The following is a 14,638-nucleotide window of genomic DNA, read 5'->3' as shown; positions in this document are numbered from 1 at the left end:
GTCATTCAAACAGGAAAAGTCAGAAGAAGGAAGCACAATGAAAGTCAGGAGGAGGAAAAAGTAAAAAACAGCAAGGAAAGAAATTATATTTTTCTATCTTCTCTGAGGTTGTCAGAGAAAATGGAAAGTTCAGCTGAGGAAAGGAGTTACAGAACTTAACATTTTCTATTTGTTCAGGATCCTGCCTGCAGAAAGTGACATTCTTCTCTCAAGGGGCAGAATTAAAGTCTTGTGATAGAACTGCAGCAAACACTACAGCACGCTAACCATTGTTTCAGTCCGGGAATACGCTCCAAAGCATTTTTAGCCACAAAATTTACAAATCTACATAAATATTTTAATGTATGAATTGGAGCATCCCTTGTGCCCGCAGCCAACCCCTACCAAAGGCAGAGCTGTAGAGATCGTTCCATGTAGGACTTACCACGAAACTACATATAAAAATCTCAGAGGTTAGAAGAAAAAAGACCAGTTCAGCTCCCCAGGAAGGGGAAGGATTGCACCATAAAGAACTCTTACCACTGCCTCATCCAGTTTAGACAGTTTTCTCAAATGGTAGGGATTCCCATGTTGTAAAACAAACAAACAAACACACACACACACACACCCCCATCCCATCTAATTTAACCGACAGCAATCACATGTATTTGGAATCTAGATGTTCTCTCATGTTTCACCCCTTTATCAAACATTTCCCAGCCAGGCCACTCATGCTGACAGGAGCAGAACTTCTAGAAGGGAACAGCAAGCTTGGCAGAGCCAATCCTTACATCCTCTCAATGCCTAAATGTTAGAGTAGGGTAGATGGATGGGAAACTGAGGAACAGCTCCATGTCCATGCTGGAAAGGACCCATGGCTGGCTCCACAATGACCAGTAACAAAACATCAGTAAGAAATACACAAATGAGATGATAAATAAGGATATAAGTGTCAAGCTGATAAAGTGACAAGGGAGATGTGTATTTGATTACAAAATGTTTGGTGGGGATCACTGTGGTTGTGTCGGTGCAGCCACCCACCACACTAAGTGCTGGTATGCAGCACCCCTCTGGTCATAGGACATAAAAATCCATTAAGAGGTAAACTTCTCTGGGAGCACGATTAAAATAAGGCGGCTGTGAACAGCATCCCTACTCACCAGTTTTCTTAGCTGCGCTCCCCACAGACTTCCATGGTCTGTACACACAACACCCACTCAGCCATACATACACCTTCTGGGTACCAGCTGTCAGTGCTTCCCTGGGGACTCACATCTCTGCTTGGCCAAGAAACACAGAAGGAAAGAAAGCTGCTTTCTCAAGGTGGGGGTATGGTTTCCTCTTCTCAAAAGCACGATTTTCTTCTCCCTCACGTCTGCACCTCTTACATGCCACCCACAGCTGCAAGCTGGAACTAAATGTACTGTATATTATACATACACTCAAAGGCAATGCGTATGTACACACAAACTCTCCTTGCTCTCTTTCCTCTCTCTTTCTGTGGATTGTATTAGAAAATGCAGTCAAGCATGAAATGGCTCCTTTGACGCCTTCAGCTCAGATGTGCCTTGCATGAAACAGTTGCTTGCCCTAGCACCTGAATAGCTGTGAGAAGGGGGGGTTGGAGGACATCAGGACTATGAGTGGGAGTAGCCAACCCAAGTGCCCCAGCTCTGCTGCTTCCTTCTCCCCAGTACCGTGCATTTAGGTGCTTTGGAAACATGAGTGTTTCTGTAGACACTAGAAGACAATAAATCAGAAGTGTGTTAATAATGAGTCTCGTTAATAATGAGTCTCTTCCCTTCAAAAAGAATTTGTGTCCTTTAGCTCTACTGATCCCACTGCCAGAAAATTACTGTCCTTAGACAAGAAATCCCAACCATCATAATTATGCTTATGTAAGAAGGACCTGAAGAACACCCATAGCTGCTGAGGGTGGCACAAAATTCTAGACAGTGTTTCAAATGACATCCCACAGTAGCCTAAATCAGGTATTACTGTCCCTTCTCTGGCCAGTCTGCTACAGCTGGGGAGCAATGAATCCTTGTAACAAGAAGATAAAATTAAATAGCCTGAAATAGTTGAAACAGCCTCCCATACAACCATCGGAGTTGACGAGTGTTCTTTTGTGTGCTCTATGCTAACACGAGCCCAGCCCAGCTCAGACCACCAATGCGCTTGACATCTTTTAAAAATATAGATTTCATTCTCACCTTGCAAGTCCTCACCATCTGGAGTATCTAGATGCTTTGTCAACACATCTCCTTGCAAGCACACCATTCCCTGCAGCTAAGAAAATACCCTTTCAGAGGAGGCTATTGCCTAGTAGCAGTCATACAAATAAAACCTATCTCCTTGTCCTGACAGAGAGTCCCCAAAACTTGAGGAAGGCCTGCTACAGCTGAGCAACACATAGAGCAAATCTGGTCAGGGTTGAATATAACATGGCAACGGCAACAACTAGGCGACCTCAGCCTCCTAGGCACCTGTGCTGGTGACTTCTGCCTGAATAGTGGCATCCATTCACGGAATGATCAGGGTTGAAAGGGACCTCTGGAGATCATCTAGTACAAAGTAAAGCAGGTTCTCCTAGAGCAGGCTGCACAGTCGTGTCCAGGTGGGTTTTGAATGTCTCCAGAGAAGGAGCCTCCACAGCCTCTCTGGGCAGCTTGTCCCAGTGCTCTGCCATCCTCAGAGCACAGAAGTCTTTCCTCATCTTTAGACAGAACCTCCTGTGCTGCAGTTTGTGCCCGTTGCCCCTTGTCCTGTCGCTGGGCACCGCTGAAAAGAGCCTGGCCCCATCCTCTCAGTCTTTTCTTCTCCAGGCTGAACAGGCCCAGCTCCCTCAGCCTTTCCTTATAACACAGACACTCCAGTCCCCTCATTGCCTTCGTAGCACTTTGTCGGACCCTCTCCAGTAGCTCCCTGTCTCTCTGAAACTGGGGAGCCCGGCACTGGACACAGCACTCCGGATGAAGCCTCCCCAGGGCAGAGTAGAGGGGCAGGATCACCTCCCTCAGCCTGCTGGCCACACTCCTCCTAATGCCCCCCAGGGTCCCACTGGCCTCCTTGGCCACCAGGGCACACTGCTGGCTCCTGGGCAACTTGCTGCCCACCAGAACTCCCAGGTCCTTTTCTGCAGAGCTGCCTCCCAGCCGGTCCCCCCCAGCCCGTACTGGTGCACATGGCTGTTCCTCCCCAGGGGCAGGACCTTACACTTGCCTCTGCTGAACTCCATGAGGTCCCTCTCTGCCCACGTCTCCAGCCTGCCCAGGTCTTGCTGGATGGCAGCGCAGCCTCTGGGGTACCAGCCACTGCTCCCGGTTTTGTATCATCGTCAACCTTGCTGAGAGTGCACCTGTCCTTTCATCCAGGTCATTAATGAATAGTCAAACAGGACCAGAGACTGTACGGACCCCTGGCAGCCACCACTAACTGCAGGCCTCCTGGTAGACTTGGTGCTGTTAATCACAACCTCTGAGCTCTGCCATTCAGCCAGTTTTTGATCCACCTCACCATCCGCTTGTCTAACCTGCACTTCCTGAGGTTACCTGTGAGGATGTTATGGAAGAAAGGGTCAAAAACCTTGCTGAGGTCAAGCCAAAATCCACTGTTCTCCCTTTATCTACCCAGCCAATTCCATCATAGAAGGCTATTAGGTTGGCACGATTACCCCTTGGTGACTCCATGTTGACTGCTCCTGATAACCTTCTTTTCCTCCACATGCTTAGAGATGACATCCAATTTGATTGTCCTCAGCCATCTGCAGCAAGAGGACTATAGTGCTTTTGTTCAACACCATAAATACAGGCAGCAGCAGCACAGTTATCCAGGTTTAAAATACAGGCACATTCCTTCCACCCTTCTACTTTTTGGGTAGCTATTATGCTTGGATGTCTCACAGAGACATGCATAGGAGCAATAAGCGAAACCACATTTCAGAGACCCACAGATTTATACAGAAAAAAGATACAGAGTGGCATTTATTTGCAATCCCAAAGCCAGAAGCTTCACTGCCATTAGCTTGGAGAGGGGAAGAAGAAACCAGGTGCTGATTCAAAACCACCCTGACATAATGCCAGAGATCTGTGAAAATCAATGTTATTAACAGCGATTAGCTTCCCAGTCTTGTGCTCTGAGACCCTGCCAGCTTTAATTTTACACTTAGCATCCAAAGGAGCAATTCACTGCTGCTTCCCCACAAGGCTCTGCATAAACCTCCTGGGGATACAGCAACAGGCATATTCTTAGAATACAGACAAAAAAGTATTCAAGACCTCTTCATGCTCTTTCTCCTATTTTCTGACCTTTCTCTTGTATTAATCTCCATTCTTTGGCTCTTTCCTTTCTTCTCCCTTTTAGTTTTTCCAAAGTCTCCTGTTCTTCCCCATGGTTTCTTTCCCCTGCCTCCCAGACTACAATATATCTTTCTTCCTGAAATTTCCAGAAAGATGACAGTGAAAAAGAAGGAAAAAACATCCACCCTTCACAAGAAGTTTAGCTGAACTCATCAAGGGCCACAGTTCAGGGCACACAACGTTCTTCCCCCTATCTACATTTGTGAGAGTCAGCTCTGGCCACCCGCTCCCACCAAGCAGAGCTTCCAGAGACAAGTGTCACCAGCTGGAGGAGCACGGGACACCTGGCAAGGAGCAAGTGTCGAAAACAGGTATGCTACTTCAAAACTGTGAGGGAATACAGACCAAACTTTTCCATCTTTTTGCAAAAATTCAGATATCCTTAAAGAAAAAGTGCCAAAACTTTGTGTCCACAAAGCAGACAAAACTTTCCTGTAGGCATTAGACAGCACACCTCTTTCTATCCCATATCCACACACATGGCCACAAATAAAAACAGCCTTAGTTCTCTGAAAACCAAAATTACAGGCCTAACAAAAGAAAAAGAAATCCTCATTCCTGTCCAAGTGGATCCCATACAGATGCGTTTCAACAACAGAGGTCCGTCGGGTAATTTGGGGAGCCCAAACGTAATCACTCAGACTGAAATCTGACTGGGACCCAGGAGATAATGCTCCTTTTTTGGTGGAAAACTTGAAGTGCTCACATGCGGTTACAACCTTGCACGTCACCTGGCAGGATGGGGCCCAGGAGCTGCCCAGACACCCAAGGAGCTGAGCACGACCCGCAAATGGTGGCTGGGTCCAACCAAGAGCCCAGGAAACATCATGGCCATGAGGCAGGTCTGGGATCAGGTCTGGGATCAGGCTGGGAAGTCACTCCACCAGCCGGGGCTAAGATCAGGTGCCACAGCTGCCTGACAGGGCCACAGTGATAGGGATGGGACATGGGCCTGGCTTGGCAGGGCTTGTGGCCAGGGAGGGGGCTGGGCACCTGGAGACCAGCCTGGCTGATGGCCCCAGAGGGCAGCGGGCAGGCTGGGGGAGCCCTGGGGGCTGACACGGGGCTGTGGGCAGGCTGGGGGAGCCCTGGGGGGCTGGTGGGAGGCCACGGGCAGGCTGGGGGAGCCCTGGGGGGCCAGTGTGGGATCCTGGGCTGTGGGCAGACTGTGGGAGCCCCAGGGGGCTGACGCGGGGCTGTGGGCAGGGGGCTGTGGGAGCCTTTGGGGGCTGATGGGGAGCCCTGGGTAGGCTGGGGGAGCCCCGGGGGGATGACATGGCGCTGGGAGCAGGCTGGGGGAGTGCCGGAGGGCTGGTGGGGGGCCATGGGCAGGCTGGGGGAGCCCCAGGGGGCTGACACAGGGCTGGGGGAGTCCCAGGGGCCAAGCAGAGCCTGTGGGTGCCCTAAGGGCACTGGGCGCTGTGGAGCTGGTGGTACCATGGCTCTGGCACTGCTCCTCGCTGACCCAGAAGGAAAGTCCATGTTTACTAAATGCACTATGACACCTTTTGCAGCAAATGGCATTTTCCCTGGATGTCTCCCATCTAGGTGCCGCTGCACCTCACCTCACTTAGCCTGCCAAATAGCGAAAAGCAACTCGAAAGGATGTCGGTGTAATTCACTAGCACTGAGAGGGACAACGACAGAGAACCCAAAACCATCTTTAAATGCCCACCTAAAGAGAAACACTACATTAGAAATAAATTTTATTAGTCTAGCAGAACACCTTGCAAATAATATCATTGATCAGCCACTGATAGGTTTACTGTGCCAGTAAGAACAAAGTTATTCTGCTTTAAAGATTTCAGCCTGACAAGATGTCAATGGCATTATCATCAGTTGTTATGCGCTGGAAACTCACGACGATAAAACAGTTAAAATCTTGGACACATAAAACCACAGAGATGTAAAGAACCTGGACTGGTTTTGCCTGTGTTTAATCTCCCCCACAGACAGAAAATATTTTTGCAACACGAATCCAAATTTTTCTTTGATCCATATTAAAAGGACACCTTCCTTCCCTGCTCCCAGTGGGTATACAGCTGCTTTATGAAAGGACTTTCATACCCTGAAGCTCAGTGTACCATTACCCTAGCTCTCTCACTCTGTTCTAGGCTAAGTAAACCCCTTCTGTTCAACTTCTCCTAGTTTTTATTTTCTACAACTTGCCTCTTCTGCTTCTCACCTTTGGCTTCTCTCTGATTCGTATACTACTTTCTTAAACTCAAATGGTTCTATTTGAGTAGTGTACATCAGTTAGGACCAAACAGGCACTAAAAGTAGAATAATAACAAAAGACACCCTTATCAGTACAGTGTGTACAAAGTATTTCTAAAAGAGCAGCACAGAAGGGAGATAATAGAGCTAGCTTCAAGGCATTCATCACATTTTCAGGGATGCAAGAATACTGGTGCAACAGTAATATTTGTTATTTACAAGGCTGCTGCTATAGACAAAAATTGCTAGCAGATGTTTACATAGGCCAGATAACATCCAGGTGAATATTTTTCATCAAACACATTTTTTCAAAACCTTGCAAATTTATCTCATAAAATTATTTAAAACATTACATTACTCTTAACATACATTTAAATCTGAAAAATGCCCAGAAGTGTGGGTAGACTCATATAAAATAAGAAATTCCTGAAGCACATCTGAAGTGCAAACCACACCTATTTATTTCTCTAGAAAGTCAGAACAGAATGAATACCCTATTCACCACTTCCCTTTCCATACCACTGTGTCTCCTCCCTGTTCCAGTATCTTACATATTTCCTATCTCTTCCCTTTGTCATTTTTCCAAACAGAAGAAGCAACATCAAATTAGTTCAGAAAAGATTATTCACCAAGTATCCACAAAATGGAAGACATACAAAAATCCAGGCAAAGGCGGCAAACTAAGAGCCCCAGGCAACAGATCTGTATGAAAGTGCAGGGTTCAGTGCAAGTACTATGTCCTTTCTCAGAAAACAAAACAAAACAAACAAACAAACAAAAAAAAAAAAACCACCAAAAAAAACTTGATGAAAAATGCTTGATTAGACATTTCAAAGTTTAGACATCGAAATGACTTTGCTTATGATGGAAGCAATCCAGATTTTTTTTTCAGAACTATACAGTTTTGGGGTTTTTGTATCAAAAATTAACATCTTGCATTTCTAGTTAAATATTATATGAACATTACATAATATGAAAATCCTCTAAACCAGTCCTGAGAATTTTCTGCTCAAAGTGGGTGAAATCTCAAGGAACTAGTTAAAACTATGAAGATTCCACCATTGTAAGGGAGTAACACACCACATTTTTGACTGTCTGCAACAAAAGCTCCAATGGAGACCTTCTAAATTTTAAAATGACCTAGAAAACGCAAATTAGGATCCAGGGTCCCAAATCTCCCTCCATTAATGAACCTCACAAGCCTTCACGCTCTGGATTCTAGCTTTGTTTAACTTCTGTAATGAACCAACTCTCCAGCTCCCAAGGGTAGCCTGTGGCTACCCTGCAAAGAAATATGTACCAGTTTCTATCAGCATCATGCTCGGTGTATGCTTCCTCTTCTGTTGTCACCATAACAAAAGACGATAAGTTAATTAAGGGGTGTTGTCATGTGCGGAGTTAAAAAAAAAGAAAAAAAAAAGAAGTCTAATCCACTAATCCACAATGGAAAGTAAATGTTATCTAATAAAATTTGCATCTTCCTTCTTCAGCCTACGATCTTGAACTGGGCTAGGGAGGAGCTGTAAGAGCACTGAGTAGCACAGTGGAAATATTTGCAGACAGAGGAAACTGTAGCTTGTAAATGTTACTGCTAGCCCTGGGAGGTGTTGAGTGAGGCTATATTGCCATACTGAAGCTTGGCAGAGACACAGGGGAACCAAGAAGGAGCACGCGGGCTCTTCAAACTTACTCCAAATGTCACTCTAACATTTACAGAGCTGTGTACAACTATGTGGGAAGAAATCACTGGCAAGAAGGCTAAGGGTAGAAGAATTGCTCCTCAGAGCCAAGGAGTGTCGTGGGGAAGGCACAGGGAAATCTGCTACTAAAGTGATAGACTAAGAGTTTGTATTACATGGGTGATATGGTTTAGAAAGTGATGTGACTTCTGTTTAGTTCGAACATCTCTGAGTCCTCTTTATGGCACTGCCAAGCTGCATGAAGCACCTGATCACTGTCTTCTCAGTAGCGTTCACTAAGAAAGGGGGAATACAGTAAAGATGAAGTTTAACTTGTCTCAGAGGTGCACAGTAAAGAAAGAGGCAGCAGACAGAAATTGCAGCAAGGGAAATTCCAGAAAGTTATAAGGAAAAAATTACATAAGGGTAGTCACACACTAACAGTCTGTAAAAACTCCACCCCTGGAAATCTTCAAAACTCAACTGGATAATGCCTTTAACATCCCATTCTGCTCTGAAAGTTGGCCTCACTTGTAACACGCAGCTGGGACAGAGACTTCCAGAGCTCCCTTTCAACCATGATTATTCTACGACAAGTGCCAGAGTGCACCAGTTTCACTGGATATTGCACCACTGCACAGACATCACCCTACACCTGCAAGTTGCTACTGATCTGAGGTAGAAAAGATTTTGTCTTGTGAGTTATCACATTAACAGAAATCCTGCTTACAGCATGTTGTGAAGACTGAAGAAACAGAAGGTTCAAAACTTTGCTTTCCTACAGGCACTGTATGTCCCTGGGCAAACTATTTACCCCTGCTGAATCATCTCACAACACTTACAGTTAGGAACATACATATCATGACAGTACTAAACATACCCAACTGTTGTGCTTTTAGTCCTTTTCTCCCACAAGGCAGGATGCTCTCACTGAACTGGTGTCACATGCTACCAACATCTCCCGGTGGCTGCTGGCTCTCAGGTGCAAACTGAAAGGCTTCTAAGGGTGGTTCTCAGCAGCGAAATTCGCATTACTTCCCCGAATTTCCAGGAGATGAGGGCTCTGCTATAAAATCCACATATGGGCAAAAGCTACTAAAAAGGCAGTTATCACCAGTCTACCATCTTTGAAAAGCAAGGCTGCGATGTGAACTACATTCATAACCTTGTGTAAAAGCACAAAGAACCTCCTTTCAGTTCTAGTTTTTAAATACTGGAAAGAAAAACAGTCACTCGTATCGCCTCTGGCTGTTTAAGGAAGGTTCACAGCATGGACCCAACAACCCTCGATTTCCTTTTCTTCTTTTTTCTCATCTGACAGCCCCAAAACCCTGAACTTCATAAAGTCCTGGAAGAGGTACTTTAAAAGGACAGGGAGCAGAGGGAAAACATGGGTCTACAAACTGCAGGGTAAAATCGTCTATAAAAATCACAGGTACCTCATAGTGTTTTTGAAAAAGCAACAACTCCTCAAGCCAGGAAATCTCTGATTTAGGAGGGGCCAGAAGCCAGACACTGCCACACTGAGAAGAAGTAGGCAGAGGAGCTGGGTAACTATTTATAACTAACGTATGGCAAGCAGTTTCATGGAAACAGGAATATCACAACACTCACAACAGCGGCAAATAGGTCATCTTTGTGGGAAGCCCAATGCAACAGAGTAGGTAACAATTAGCAGGGTAGCAATAGCATACACGCTGTGGAAAAATACAGGATAACATGTAATTTGGGGGCTACAACTTCCAAACTTAAAACAGAAGGTAAATAAGATGAGTTTGTAATACTAGGATCTGAAGGAAGGTCCTTTCAGTGCCTTTTCTTCTCCTATTGCAAAGCTACTGCTTTGCCTAAAAAACATTTGCAAAAGCATTAACCGCAGGGTGGTGACTGCCTGAGAGCAACGCTCAGTCAGTGCATCACAGAGTGCAGCAATGATGCCACTGATTTCCAGGGTCTGTCCACTCCTAATGAAGTCATCAGCAGAGATGCAACTGCCAGGGATGCTCACCCAGCTAATTGTAACCACTGTCCAATTATTGTAACCATGATAAAGAGGAAGAGAGAAGCAGAAACTGCTAGTTGGCATAGAACGGCAGTTGACATTGCCAAGATCTGAAGCAAGAGATACATGTTCAAGACTCTAAATTTTACTAGCAGATAAAAGAAATTAAGTCCTACTTTCCAGTAACAGGCACTGCCTTTTGAAAACATGATTATCCATGCAGACCAAATTCTACTGTATGACTCTGGTACCTGTAAAGAGATGTGTTTATAAAAAAGAAATTTCAGATAAAAAAAAGGAAGGAAAAAATAATTTACATAGGCATGTATGGTGCTTCTGTACTAACGATGACCCAAATTACCCAGAATTGCCTTGTTTAAATTATTGAAAGAATGTCCATGAGCTGTCCCTCTCTTACTCCAAAGATGACCAAATATAGTTTCTCTCTTACAAAATCAGTATCTCTTGGTAAGGTCAGTCTTCGAAATTCATAGACCAAAACACCCGTTATAATTATGCAAAACCATACAGTTATTAAACTCCTATAACCCTATCTGAAATGCAGAAGGTCATGGTGCAGGACCTTCTAAGTGTATAGACTAGCATTAAATGGGTGGGTTTACATACAATAGCAGCCAGCCCAAAACCTCCCATCCAAAATATAAAGATTTATATTTTTTGAGAAAAGAGTTCCATTAATCTTTTTCTTCTCTGAGCTTCAAGAGCCTCCAATGACCTTGATGGGAATTTTAGAAGATAATAAATCCTACTTGTTGTGGAAGCTGTGAAAGTTTACTCAGTGTTGGCCAATTCCGTGAGAACCTCCAGCTGAAAGAACCGTGCACGTATAAAATTTGACAGCAACTGCGACCCTAAAACTTTCACATTCACCACTGTGCTACTCATTTTACTCACTTTGAAGTTCAGGACAGCAGTCAGGATACAACGAAGAGTGAAACTCCAAAAGCCATACTCCAGTTTGATGCCACAGTTAAGTAAAGCTGAATCTTCTTCAGCTACTTGTATCAGTTGACTTACAGAGATAGTTCCTGAGGTGTGAGTTTCCAATTCAAAACAAGACCAAATCTTGTAATTACCAGGTATCTTAGACTGAAAATGTCATTTCTGTGCAGATTTTCAAATCACCTTCTGTGGTATCTAAGACTTTTGCTGACACTGGGAAGCAGTCGCATCGTCACGGCCTATCAAGACACTTGCATTCACTTAAAGATGTGAGAAAGTGTCCACATCCTGTATTGTTCTCTCTATACTAGACATAATGGAAAACTGAGTTAAGAGAGTTTTGATGGTGAATAACCTGCTATTTATCTTGTCTAAAGCACTTCTGTCTATTGCAATGAAGTCCAGAGGGACATTCATTCTCCAGACTGCCAGCAGAAAACCAGATGTGATGTATTTTGTTACAGCATTTCTGATCCATTACATCAAATTATGCCAGATTAAATGCAACCCATCAGGGAAAAGGGTTTCCTCAGACCTGTATATTGGCTCAAGCATCAAGTTCAGTGTCTGCACCTCCTGCACAATAACACTTTCCATACAACTTCTTCACTCGATGCTAGGCAGCATCTGCGGCAGTTAGTTCTGCGGGTAGAACTAACTGCCAGGGAAGGAACTTCACAATCAGTGGGCAGGTAATAAAAATCTTCATTTCACCATGGTGTTCTCAGGTTCTCCAGGCTCCTGAACAACCTCTTTATGGACTAAACCTGGAAGGCACACGGACTAATAGCAAGGAAGAGTTGGTTCCTCCACCACATTGGTGTTAGCCCTTGGACTGTTCAGAACAGCAGTAAGGACGATACAGTCAATATCCCTGTCCCAAGGGTGGGGCGAAGAACTCAAACATCAACCACTCATTCCTAAAGACCAGAGCTCAGGAATTCTTCAGACAGAAAAAAACCCAGGAGTTTTGTAATGTCAACCTAAAGATATCTTTTTCAACATCCTAAAAATCACTGTTTAGAATGACCTGCAGGGCTGTGCCCTGAGGAAGCCTGGAACAGGGGGAGGAATAAAGCTGCCCATCACAAGTACGACACATTTGTTAACCTGGGTGGCAGACGGGAAGTTCAACCTCTAAGAAGAGATACAGAATTCTAATAAAAATTTCGGTGTTTGATAAAAAAAGTCAACAGCCACAGCCTTAATGCTCTGTACAGTGGAAAGAACAGCTTTCTTTCACTTCACATGTCTCCCTGACTCTTAAGGGCAGGACAGATAGAACTAGGAGAGTAAATTACAAAAGCCATCCCATTTAGCTGAGTGGGATCACAGGTAAGGTTAGGACAGTTAATTACTATCTATTTGTTGAAAATTACCCATAAAGGTAATTAGATGCATAATTCTCTTACAGCAATTAGCTGTTGTTGATATGAATATGAAGTAGGTACCTAGTAAAGAGTTAACTCTGTAACAAAAGGAAAGGAATTAATCAGAACAAAGAGAATGTTCAAAGATAGAAGTTCAAAGATTGAATAAGTCTGGGGGATGGCCAGATATTCGAATGTGTGTTTGGAGGACTTGAGAATGCTTTCACATGTATTATTTGACCAAACCTCTAAAGTGTATCAGAGAAAGTGAGATTATTAGTATGGAGCCCAACACAATTTAACAGAGCATGGTAAAAGCAGATGGGAGCGTAGCTATCAGATTAACTTTGTATAAAGGCTGTGGCAAATCCATCATGAGGTTTTCCAGGCTCTGAGACAGCCTGACTAGGACTGGCCCTACCAGCAAATTGTGTTTACTTCAGAGATGAAATTTTTTTCTTTTCCCTTATACAAGCCTGAAAAAGGGGTAGGGGGAGAGTCTGACGTTTCCTACTCTTTCAGATTGTATTTCTCTATAGCGACAAAAGCCATTAATCACCACCAATGAAAACTGGGGGGGGCGGGGGGGGAAGTAATTACAACATCTGAAGACATTCTTTCAGTTTTTCAACAGCTTGTTGCTCCAGTGATATCTAAACCCTTCTCTTTGGCTTCCTGCAGTCTACACCCCTAGTGCTTCTGCACCCATAGGGAAGGGGTGAGAAAGCCGATAAGCAGCTCCAAAAAGGCAGCCTTCAGCAGCAGGGAGCAGGGTTCAGGTGTTGCTCAGGCAAGTAGGGGCAGATAGGAGCAGCCCCACTTACCTGCTCCTCATATCTGCCCACATTTCAAAGGCTTCACACAACCAAGCACAGGAGATTACAAGCAGCGAAAGCTCTGCAATAAGGACAGAGTGGTGGGGGAAGCCCACAGCTGTTAGTTAGGGCTTGAAGCACGCTAGTGGAACCATATGTGAAGCTGGTATCAAGCCTTTGTGTCCCAGGTGGCACCCAATTTGGAAAATATTCATGACCCCATCCCAGAAGCCTTCCCACAAGAGATGCAAAGTTAAATCAAAGCCAATGTAAGGCAACAGAAGAACTTACAGTCCAGAGGCTGCTACATTCTAGAGGATCCTCTACAATTTCAGAAATTTTTTTTTCCAGAAAAAATTAGAAAAATTATTTCATAACAACAGGAACTGTTTGAGCTGCAATCTAACAGCTGCCTATTGGGACACCTTTAGTTTGAAATTAAGTACATTGCAAAAAACATCTTAAAACCAGCTAGCTGTATGTACTTCACCTGTCAGATTTCTCCCTCCTACAGTTTGTGGCATCAGAATATGGCATTTCTTTTTTCCCCCATCTTTTGTATTTTCCTTTCTCCTGTTACTGTGCAAAAGGGCGATACAAAGAACAGCAAAACCAGCAGGCTACCCGCACTAGGCAATAAACAGAGCGCATCAGAGAGTTCCTACAGGTAAAACAGAAATCACATTTCGTGATATTTTTCAGACCTGTTCTCCTTGAAATTTCCAACCAACTTTGGAAAACAACAAAACAGAATATGCACAGTGCTGCCAGAAGTACGGTATCATCATCTTCAATGGGAATTAAGAGGCCGACTTTGCCTTAAAAGTAATCTTATCATGTCAGAACAACATTCTGCATGATATCAAAGTAACAAGGGTTGTATCTATAGTCACATTGTACCGTTTCTGCTACAAAACACACGCTACACCTGCAGCCACTTGGTGTTCCAGTGCATATTACTTCTTTACACTGCATGAACACTCCTCCCGTGTCAGCTAGGCTGAATTCCACGCCACAAAGGGAGGAACAGAACAGAAAAACATAACCAAAGGAAGACAGGCAAAGCTTCTTCCTTTCCCAAACAAAAAGCCAAGCAACTAAGAATATGACAGCTGTAGGGTTTGATCAACAGTACCAGTAATCAAGCAAAGTGAAATTTGTGTGCTCTGCACCAGGCAGGTACCATTTCACTATAAAAATCCTACAAAATGCAAACCTCTTCTATAACGTCTCAGTCATTGTGTCTCAGCTTTGG

The 14,638-nt window shown here is 44.3% G+C and overlaps 1 protein-coding gene across 35 annotated transcripts in view; it reads right to left on the bottom strand.

Moving 5' to 3' along the window:
* Positions 1 to 14,638, bottom strand: part of NRXN3 (neurexin 3) — a 1,022,019-nt gene that overhangs the window by 666,977 nt on the left and 340,404 nt on the right. The gene's annotated exons all lie outside the window — the stretch shown is intronic.

The sequence above is a fragment of the Falco rusticolus genome, chromosome 7 (assembly GCF_015220075.1).
Source record: "Falco rusticolus isolate bFalRus1 chromosome 7, bFalRus1.pri, whole genome shotgun sequence".
NCBI lineage: Eukaryota > Metazoa > Chordata > Aves > Falconiformes > Falconidae > Falco > Falco rusticolus.
Note: the sequence above shows the minus strand (reverse complement) of the source record. Positions and strands in the feature narration are given on the sequence as shown.